Source organism: Lolium perenne, chromosome 7 (genome assembly GCF_019359855.2).
Source record: "Lolium perenne isolate Kyuss_39 chromosome 7, Kyuss_2.0, whole genome shotgun sequence".
NCBI lineage: Eukaryota > Viridiplantae > Streptophyta > Magnoliopsida > Poales > Poaceae > Lolium > Lolium perenne.
This window is the reverse complement of record NC_067250.2, coordinates 197,630,767-197,639,525: the sequence shown is the minus strand read 5'-3', so window position 1 is coordinate 197,639,525 and position 8,759 is coordinate 197,630,767.

Sequence of the window (8,759 nt, the reverse complement as noted above, 5' to 3'; positions counted from 1 at the left end):
GGCTCAAGTTGTACTACTCGATAACGAACTTGGTGCGCCCCTCTTTTTATCGACTCCAAGCCGTTGCTATTTTTATTTGACATCCATATCTATATTGTACAGGGATAATGGTAGTTGGGGCTAGTTCATCTGACGGATCAGGTACTAGTTAACTGCTCTAGTGGCAATCCGCAAAAACCTACTTCAAGATCACGTCCCTGGACATGATCCCGGGATACTGGTGTAAACTTCGACAGGTGCCGCTTAAGGTCTTACCATTCTGTCGAGTCCCAGTCATGTTTTATCGGGTACCTAACGCGTCCGTTAGGATTTTTCTTCGTATCTGTTGATACGGATAAAAGTAGCAGAGCGCAGTCTTCGGCGATGCCACGCCCAGCAGAACGGATCTGGGGTCTTACCTTCGCAAATTTGCGGCATTCAGAAATTGATCGCAACTTTGGCGTTCTGAGAATATATTGTCGAGTGCCTTGTTCGGCTGATGCAATGACCCATTTTGCGGGTTCTTCTATATTTTTCTCTCGGGCTTGATGAGACAGCCGAATATATTGGTTCTTCTATATTGTCGTCAGGCACATCGCCGATGCTCTTGCTCAGAACAAATGACGAGTCAATGGACCCGAAGATTTGTCCATCCTCTTTTTTTTCCCTTTTTTTTCTACTCCTCTTATTTATTTATTATTATTTTTTTTTTTTTTTTTTTTTGGTTTCTCCTTGATGATAATTTCGTCGAGTTCCTCCTTCAGGAAAATTTCTTCGGGTCCTCTCTGAGGACAATTCTTCGGGTCCTCCCTGAGGAAAATTCTTCGGGACCTCCTTGAAGATAATTTTTCGGGATCTCCTTGAGGACAATTTTTCGAGACCTCCTTGAAGATAATTCTTCGGGACCTCCTTGAGGACAATTTTTCGGGACCTCCTTGAGGACAATTTTTCGGGACCTCCTTGAGGACAATTTTCCGGGACCTCCTTGAGGACAATTTTTCGGGACCTCCTTGAGGACAATTTTTCGAGTTCTCTCACGATTTCGTCGGGTTCCTCCTTGAAAAATATTTCATCGGGTGCTATTTTGATTTCGTCGGGTTCTGTCCTTTCTTGAAGACAATTTTGTCGAGTTCTCACTGTAGACAATTTCGTCGGGTTCTCTTTTATATACTTTGAAATTTGCTTTCTCCTGCACAAATGAACAAACTTTTTCTATCTTTTCCTTGACTCTCTTTTTCACATGCGGTGTCAGATGCTCAGATTCAATGATATGTAAAGTGAATATACGCCGCGCAGCCCCCGAGCATCAGGTGCGGCAAAAGTAAATGATAATCAACTTTATGTAAAACAAAGGAACACTTAGCTTTATTGGGTACGATGGAGTCGACGCGCGATGAAATCTTCGACTGCATAGAGGAAGTCGAACCGAAGTAGAAACCACCAAATAGCGATAATAGATGCCGCCAAATTGTTGATGAAGAAATAGCCGAGCCTCCGAGCGCTGCTGGGGTGACGTTATGATTGTTACTTAGATGTTGTGTCGCAGTTGCGACCCGAGGCGAAGTCATGGTCGAGCCCCCGAGTGTTTAGCCATGATGTCGAAAGAATTTGACGGAGTTGCGACGTCATATATGGTGACGCCATTTAAGATGAAGCCATAGACAATAATATATGAAGATGAATCCCAGATGAAATATTTGAGATGAATCTATATTGAAGATTACGCCATTAAATATAGAGCATATATTGAAGATAAATCCATCTATATCACAGAGGATGAACCCATTGACCAAGAATCCAAAGAATACCCATAGAAGATGAATTCGCTGATTATCATAGAAGATGAATCCATTGATCCGAAGAATCTAGTAATAACCATACAAGATGAATCCATTGACCCGAAGAAAATAGTTCCAGTAATAATCGTAGAAGATGACTCTCTTGACCCGGAAACGCATTGGATAGTATAATATTAGAAGAAACCAATGATAACTTTATAAGAGGAATCCGAAGTAGCCAAATCCAGTAAGCTGAAGAAAATAAATCCATTGAGCCGAAGAAGATAAATTCGCTAAGCCGAAGAAAAATAAATCCAATGAGCCGAGAAAGATGTATCCAGAGCCGAAGAAGATATATCCACTGAACCGAAGAATGATATATTCCATCGAGCCGAAGAATGATATATTCGGAGAAGATAATTCCACTAAGCCGAAGAAAAGAAATTCACCAAGTACCCGAATATATTTGCGGTAAAGAAGTAATGGCACAGCCCCCAGGTATTTTGGGTGTAGCGAAAGTAAATAATAATTGACTCTTGAAAAAGGAACACTTAGCTTCGTTGATCAGGTGCGACGGAGTCGTTTGCTGAAGCAGGTCGTGCAACGAACAAAGTCGATGTAGGCACGCGACGTCTGGCTGACATTGTTGATGTAGTCGCGCGGCACCTAACCGAGTTGGTCGATTTAGATGACGATGTCGAAATAATTGCGCAACAAAAAGATACCGATGTAGTCGCGCGGCGCCTGGCCGAAAGTATTCGATGAAGATGACACAGTCGAGGTGGCGGATCCATGACGGTGAACAGCCGAGTATGTCGAGTCCATGCTGTCGGGTCCGCGTAGCCGAGATAACTGGAGCTTGTTCCGATCTGAGCAATTTATATTGGGATTTCGTCGGCACATCTAGACTGCACCGTTTCATGCCATGAGTTCCATCTTGTTGACCGAGCATCTAGCTATATCTTTGCCTAAGTATAATGCAGACAAGTCAAAAGATCTACGCAGTAGTACTAGTCTAAATACATGTGAGAATACTTAGCTCTATTTTTCTTCACGAAGTGGTTGTTTGATGGTATTGATGCGGGTGCGCCAAACAAACTTCTCTCCTTTTCTTCTTATGTGGAGTGCTGTTTTGGCCACAGGTTGTCTTCACGTTTGATTGCCTTGTCCTTGAAGAACACGGACGGAACCAGCAGAGTTCCGATCAAGTTGCTGATTGCACCGTGGTGGTAGCTCGCGAAGTAGATGCGATCTAAGTTTTTTTTTTTTTTTTTTTTTTTTTCGTCTTCAATCTTGATGTCGATGAAGAACTTGATGATCCCGCCCGAATAACAAAATCCAAACGTCGCCAGTTCCCACAGACGGCGCCAATTGACGAGGGAATACCTCGGCAATGCCTACGTATTGTAGACTAGGGTTTCGGGAAGAGCGACGATGGAGATTCCGGGGTCGAGATTAGGCACACGACGTACCCAGCTTCGGGTCCCCTCGGTGGAGGATCCCTACGTGCTGCTAGCAATCCACTATATGATCACAGTATGTTTACATGGTGTCGCCATCGGCGGAGCTATGTTGTCTATATTCTGTCTATCTGTTGTCCCTCCTTATTTCGGGTGCCCTGGCTAGCTTTATATATGCAACCAGCCTAGGGTTTTACAAGAGTCCTAGTCGACTACTTCTTCGGGTTGCCTTGTTGGGCCTTCTCCATATTTGGTCTTCTCCATATTGGGCCGAGCCGGGTATACTAATAATGGGTACCCGAAGGGTATGCCCATGTCAACCGTCTACAGTTCCTGGTCGTCCCTCTCCTTCAGCCGGGCCGATCTGAAGCCACTCCGCCGGATTAGCCGGCCGAAGGCGGTGGAGGAGAAGCGCCGGAGTAGTCTAGGGTAGGTTAGTTTTCTTGTTCTTGGCGCTATGCCAGTGTTTGGGCGTATGTCCTGTAGCGGAGGTGGCGCCACGGATCTCCGCCGGATCCATGGCCTAGGCATTCTGCTGCTGCTGTTCTGCCTCCTCTGGGTGGAGGGGATCAGGAGAGGAGGGCGATCCACCTTCTTCAATAAGCTAGCGGCGGCGGATCTCGATGGCCTGTGCAAGTTCCAAGTTCTTCCTCCTCTTCTGGCCGGTCATGGCGGCGAGGGGAAGAGAGGACGAAGCTTGGCGATGCGTTCTCTTCATCTCCTGGCCGGCCTGGGTGGCGAGGGGGAGCTTGGAGGAGATGCATCTCTATTTGTGAAGGCTGCAAGATCCAGGTCTGTGGATGGCTGCAACCATGGGGATTTCTTCTTCCTCCCTCTTCTCTGGCTCACCATGGTGGTGAGATGGAAGTGAAAGAAGATGAAGGAGCTCTGGATGGGTGCTATCTGGTGCCTGGGAGGTGCTATATTGACGAGCTGCAACAAGTAGCTGACAATCATGCCGCTGCTATCCATGGCCGCGAGGGCGGCGCCTCTTCAGCCTCCGATGTGGAGGCCCTGAACCAGCTCTGCCACGGGTGCTCCAAATTGGCTCTCTGCGAAGTGATTCGTTCCCCGCAGGGAGGTGATGGACCGCGGCAGCAAGCTCTCGCCGGAAAAGGGCTCCGGAGCAGCTAGCTCTGGTTCCTCGGCGGCAACGCCTGGAGGACGCCGGCGATGTGTGGCAGAGACTCTGAGGGACCTGATTGCCTTTTCTCTTTTTGTCCCAGGGTGTGTTTTGTAATTTAGAGGACCCTTCTTCAAATTATTGGTTTCTCAGGGCGAGAGATGCTAGGGGTCCTCTTTGTAAATTGTACCTGCCACGTTTGGATGAATGAACTTCTGGAGGGCCCTGTCTTTGTGCAAAAAAAATAAAATAAAAAAAAATAAAAAACATTCTGCCGTGGATAGCACGAAACGCAGCGCGCGAACACGTCTTTGCACCTTCGGTTGGAGCGCGCGAAATTCCCTTCCACGCGATAAATGGGCATTTAATTTAGCGCGGCCGCTTTTTGCTCTAAAGGCATAAATTACTTGATTCAGAACGCCTTGTCTGTATATTCTTTTAGGGCATACAACTCCTACAAATTTTATCATGAAGTGCACACATGTTTCTCAATAATAATATTGCTTAAAACATTATCAACAACGTATAGTCAAATGAACCAGTGCCGCCCACTCATTTTAGTGGAGAACACTAGGTTCAAGCATTCTTCACATATAACAAGTCATTTATCTTGCCATATATATACTATATATAAAAGCTGACCCCATCTGCTAAATTCTCAGCAATTTAGATTTAGACACAGTTCACAGTTGCTTTTCATCCAATTAAACTTTGACGCGTGGGATCCTCCCAGCTGAGTTTCGCCAAGGCTTTTCTCCCTTTTATTTTTTGCCCGTTTCTCTGAATCCTACCATCGCCGGTCAAAGCGGCGGGGACGCCTCCACTACCGAACAACCCAGTACCCAGTCTCCATCCTGCAGATTATTCTCTTCTTCTAGAACCCCAAATCTAGCGCACACGTGCTCCTTCCGGGCCGGGCCGTCCTCTCCCTCCCTGGCCACCGTGCCTGTGCCAGATGGCCATGGCCGTGCTGTGCCTTGAGCACTGGCCCGCCCCTGCTCGGCGACCAGTAGGGCTGCCGCCTGTTCCTGCTTCACTTCGCAGCCGGCAGGCGCACATCGATGCAGTCGGCGGCATGGACGACGACCAGCTGGGATGCAGCCTGTTACTGGTTCGCTCCGCAGCCGGCAGGCGCACATCGAAGCAGTCGGCGGCATGGACGGTGGGGCCATGGCTCCGGCCAGTGCCGGACGCCCGCAGCAGGAGCGACCGGGGCGACGTCACAACGAGCGGAGCGGCGCATGGACGGAGGCGTCTCCATCGCGGGGTTCCATGCTCCATGTTGTCGTCCCACCAGGGTGCTCCTCTTCGTGTTGGATTTGGTTCGTTGTTTTTGACTTTTTGTTGTTCTTTGTTCCCTTACAAGGTACTGTTCTTTCTGATGCAGATCATCAGCCTTCTTGCGGTCTGCTCCTCAGTTGCGTTCACCTGCAAGGGACACTTCTATAGATAGATCCTTTGATAAATTTCTATTGACATCTCTTTTTTCTTCAGTGTGCAGGTACGTTATGATTTCGGTTCAAGTTAGCATTATTTTTTTTTGATTCGTCCGTCATACATGTGTGTTCACTGATTGATATCCGTAGATTGCCACTATTACTGATGCCGGGGCCGATTGCCATTGGTGTTCCTCCTGTTATTAGGAGGTTGTGGCTGCATCTGGATTGTGTGCTCCTTTTCAATTGGAAAGAGATAATCAGGTGAATGGTGTTGTTGGTGATCCTCACGTTCGTGCCCCTCTCTTTGGTATCTCGATATGAAATTTCAATATTTCATGGTTCCTACATATAATGTATTGTTGTTGTACCATTGGTTGCAGTTTCAGAGGTATCCTTTACCTCAGCCTCCACCAGCCTTAGGTTCAGCAGTGAAAAAGGGCTTCCACTGTAAGATCAGTGCCTACCTCATTCTGAAACTTAGGGCCTAGCACAATCACCTTACAGTCATGCCGTCAAACTTAGGACCTACCACAATCACCTTACAGTCATGCCGCCATGCCAAAAGTGAGAGTGGTATTATTTTGCCCAGTCTCCATCAGCAGATCAGTATTAGTAAATAGTAATAGATCGATTAATCCAATGAATGTTCTAGCACGTTCAGCATTATTTGCATTATCCTTTCCCTTAAGCTTTACGTGTTCGAAATCATTTTTGAATAGTCTTCACTGCAATGTGCTCTGTAGCACAGCATCGGTTTTCATTGTTGAGTTTAACATTGTGTTAGCCCTTTGGTATGTTGTGATTAGCACATTGCTCTTGAGTTCTTCCATCAAGTTTCATTAATTCAAGTTCAAAACATAAAGTTGTTCCTGCTCAGGATTACTTCTTGACTGTCTTTTCCACACTTTTCACATGTTTCTGTTCTTTCAAATTTATAGACATGCTTATCAGCAAATTCAAGCAATAATATGCCATGTTTGTGAAATTTAGATGTTCGTACCTGGGAGATATTTCAGTGTCCAGAATTCAGATGATTTCAAACATGATTAATTATATATGGAGGACCAGACATGGACCTAAAACAGATTCAACCATTCAATAAAAATTTCAGCACACCATATTTCTTACATGTGTATTTCAGGGTTTTGTATACGAGGTAGAAAGCTAAAAACTATAAGATTTATTGCTTACTATACAACTCGATGTACATAAATTCTTTTGCCTTTGCCGTAAAAAAATATTCAGCTTTAATTGAAATCACATAGAAACGTAATGGAAAGTCATGTGGCAAGCACCCACATTGACCAGTTTAGAGAATAGCTGAAGAAAAGATCAATCTAGATATCTGAGAAGTTCACTGTAGTTGTGTTTATTGGTGGTGTCTTTGCTATGCATCTAGGCGGAGATTGACGGGGCAGAATTAGAGACTGACATGTGCATGTCTTGGGACATCTCTTCATTGATATGACGGTGAATCATGTATTTTAAGTAATTCCTTTTATGATTACTTGATGTATACTGCCAACTGTAAGTATTTTACCTCTTAAATGTGTTGTAGGGTTTGATGGAGGATGAAAGCATGCAAGATGAAAGAGAGTTAAGATTCACAAACCAAGTTAATCAGAAACTAAACATTTGCTACTTCAATCCAAAAGTGTTGTATGCACATTGTTCTATGCTCAACTTAGTTGACACAGCCATCCAAATCAGCTATAGTTCCGAATAAGATTTGCATGGGGTATTGATGCGTGTAGTTGACACGTCCGTTGGGAACCCCAAGAGGAAGGTGTGATGAGCACAGTAGCAAGTTTCCCTCAGTAAGAAACCAAGATTTAATCGAACCAGTAGGAGTCAAGAAGCACGTTGAAGGTTGATGGCGGCGGGATGTAGTGCGGCGCAACACCAGGGATTCCGGCGTCAACGTGGAACCTGCACAACACAACCAAAGTACTTTGCCCCAACGAAACAGTGAGGTTGTCAATCTCACCGGCTTGCTGTAACAAAGGATTAGATGTATAGTGTGGATGATGATTGTTTGCAGAAAATAGTAAAGAACAAGTATTGCAGTAGATTGTATTCGATGTAAAGAATAGGACCGGGGTCCACAGTTCACTAGAGGTGTCTCTCCCATAAGATAAATAGCATGTTGGGTGAACAAATTACAGTCGGGCAATTGACAAATAGAGAGGGCATGACAATGCACATACATGATATGATAAATATAGTGAGATTTAATTGGGCATTACGACAAAGTACATAGACCGCTATCCAGCATGCATCTATGCCTAAAAAGTCCACCTTCAGGTTATCATCCGAACCCCTTCCGGTATTAAGTTGCAAACAACAGACAATTGCATTAAGTATGGTGCGTAATGTAATCAATAACTACATCCTCGGACATAGCATCAATGTTTTATCCCTAGTGGCAACAGCACATCCACAACCTTAGAACTTTCTGTCACTGTCCCAGATTTAATGGAGGCATGAACCCACTATCGAGCATAAATACTCCCTCTTGGAGTTAAGAGCAAAAACTTGGCCAGAGCCTCTACTACTAACGGAGAGCATGCAAGATCATAAACAACACATAGGTAATAGATTGATAATCACCATAACATAGTATTCTCTATCCATCGGATCCCGACAAACACAACATATAGAATTACAGATAGATGATCTTGATCATGTTAGGCAGCTCACAAGATCCAACAATGAAGCACATAAGGAGAAGACGACCATCTAGCTACTGCTATGGACCCATAGTCCAGGGGTGAACTACTCACACATCACTCCGGAGGCGATCATGGCGATGAAGAGTCCTCCGGGAGATGATTCCCCTCTCCGGCAGGGTGCCGGAGGCGATCTCCTGAATCCCCCGAGATGGGATTGGCGGTGGCGGCGTCTCTGGAAGGTTTTCCGTATCGTGGCTCTCGGTACTGGGGGTTTCGCGACGGAGACTTTAAGTAGGCGGAAGGGCAAC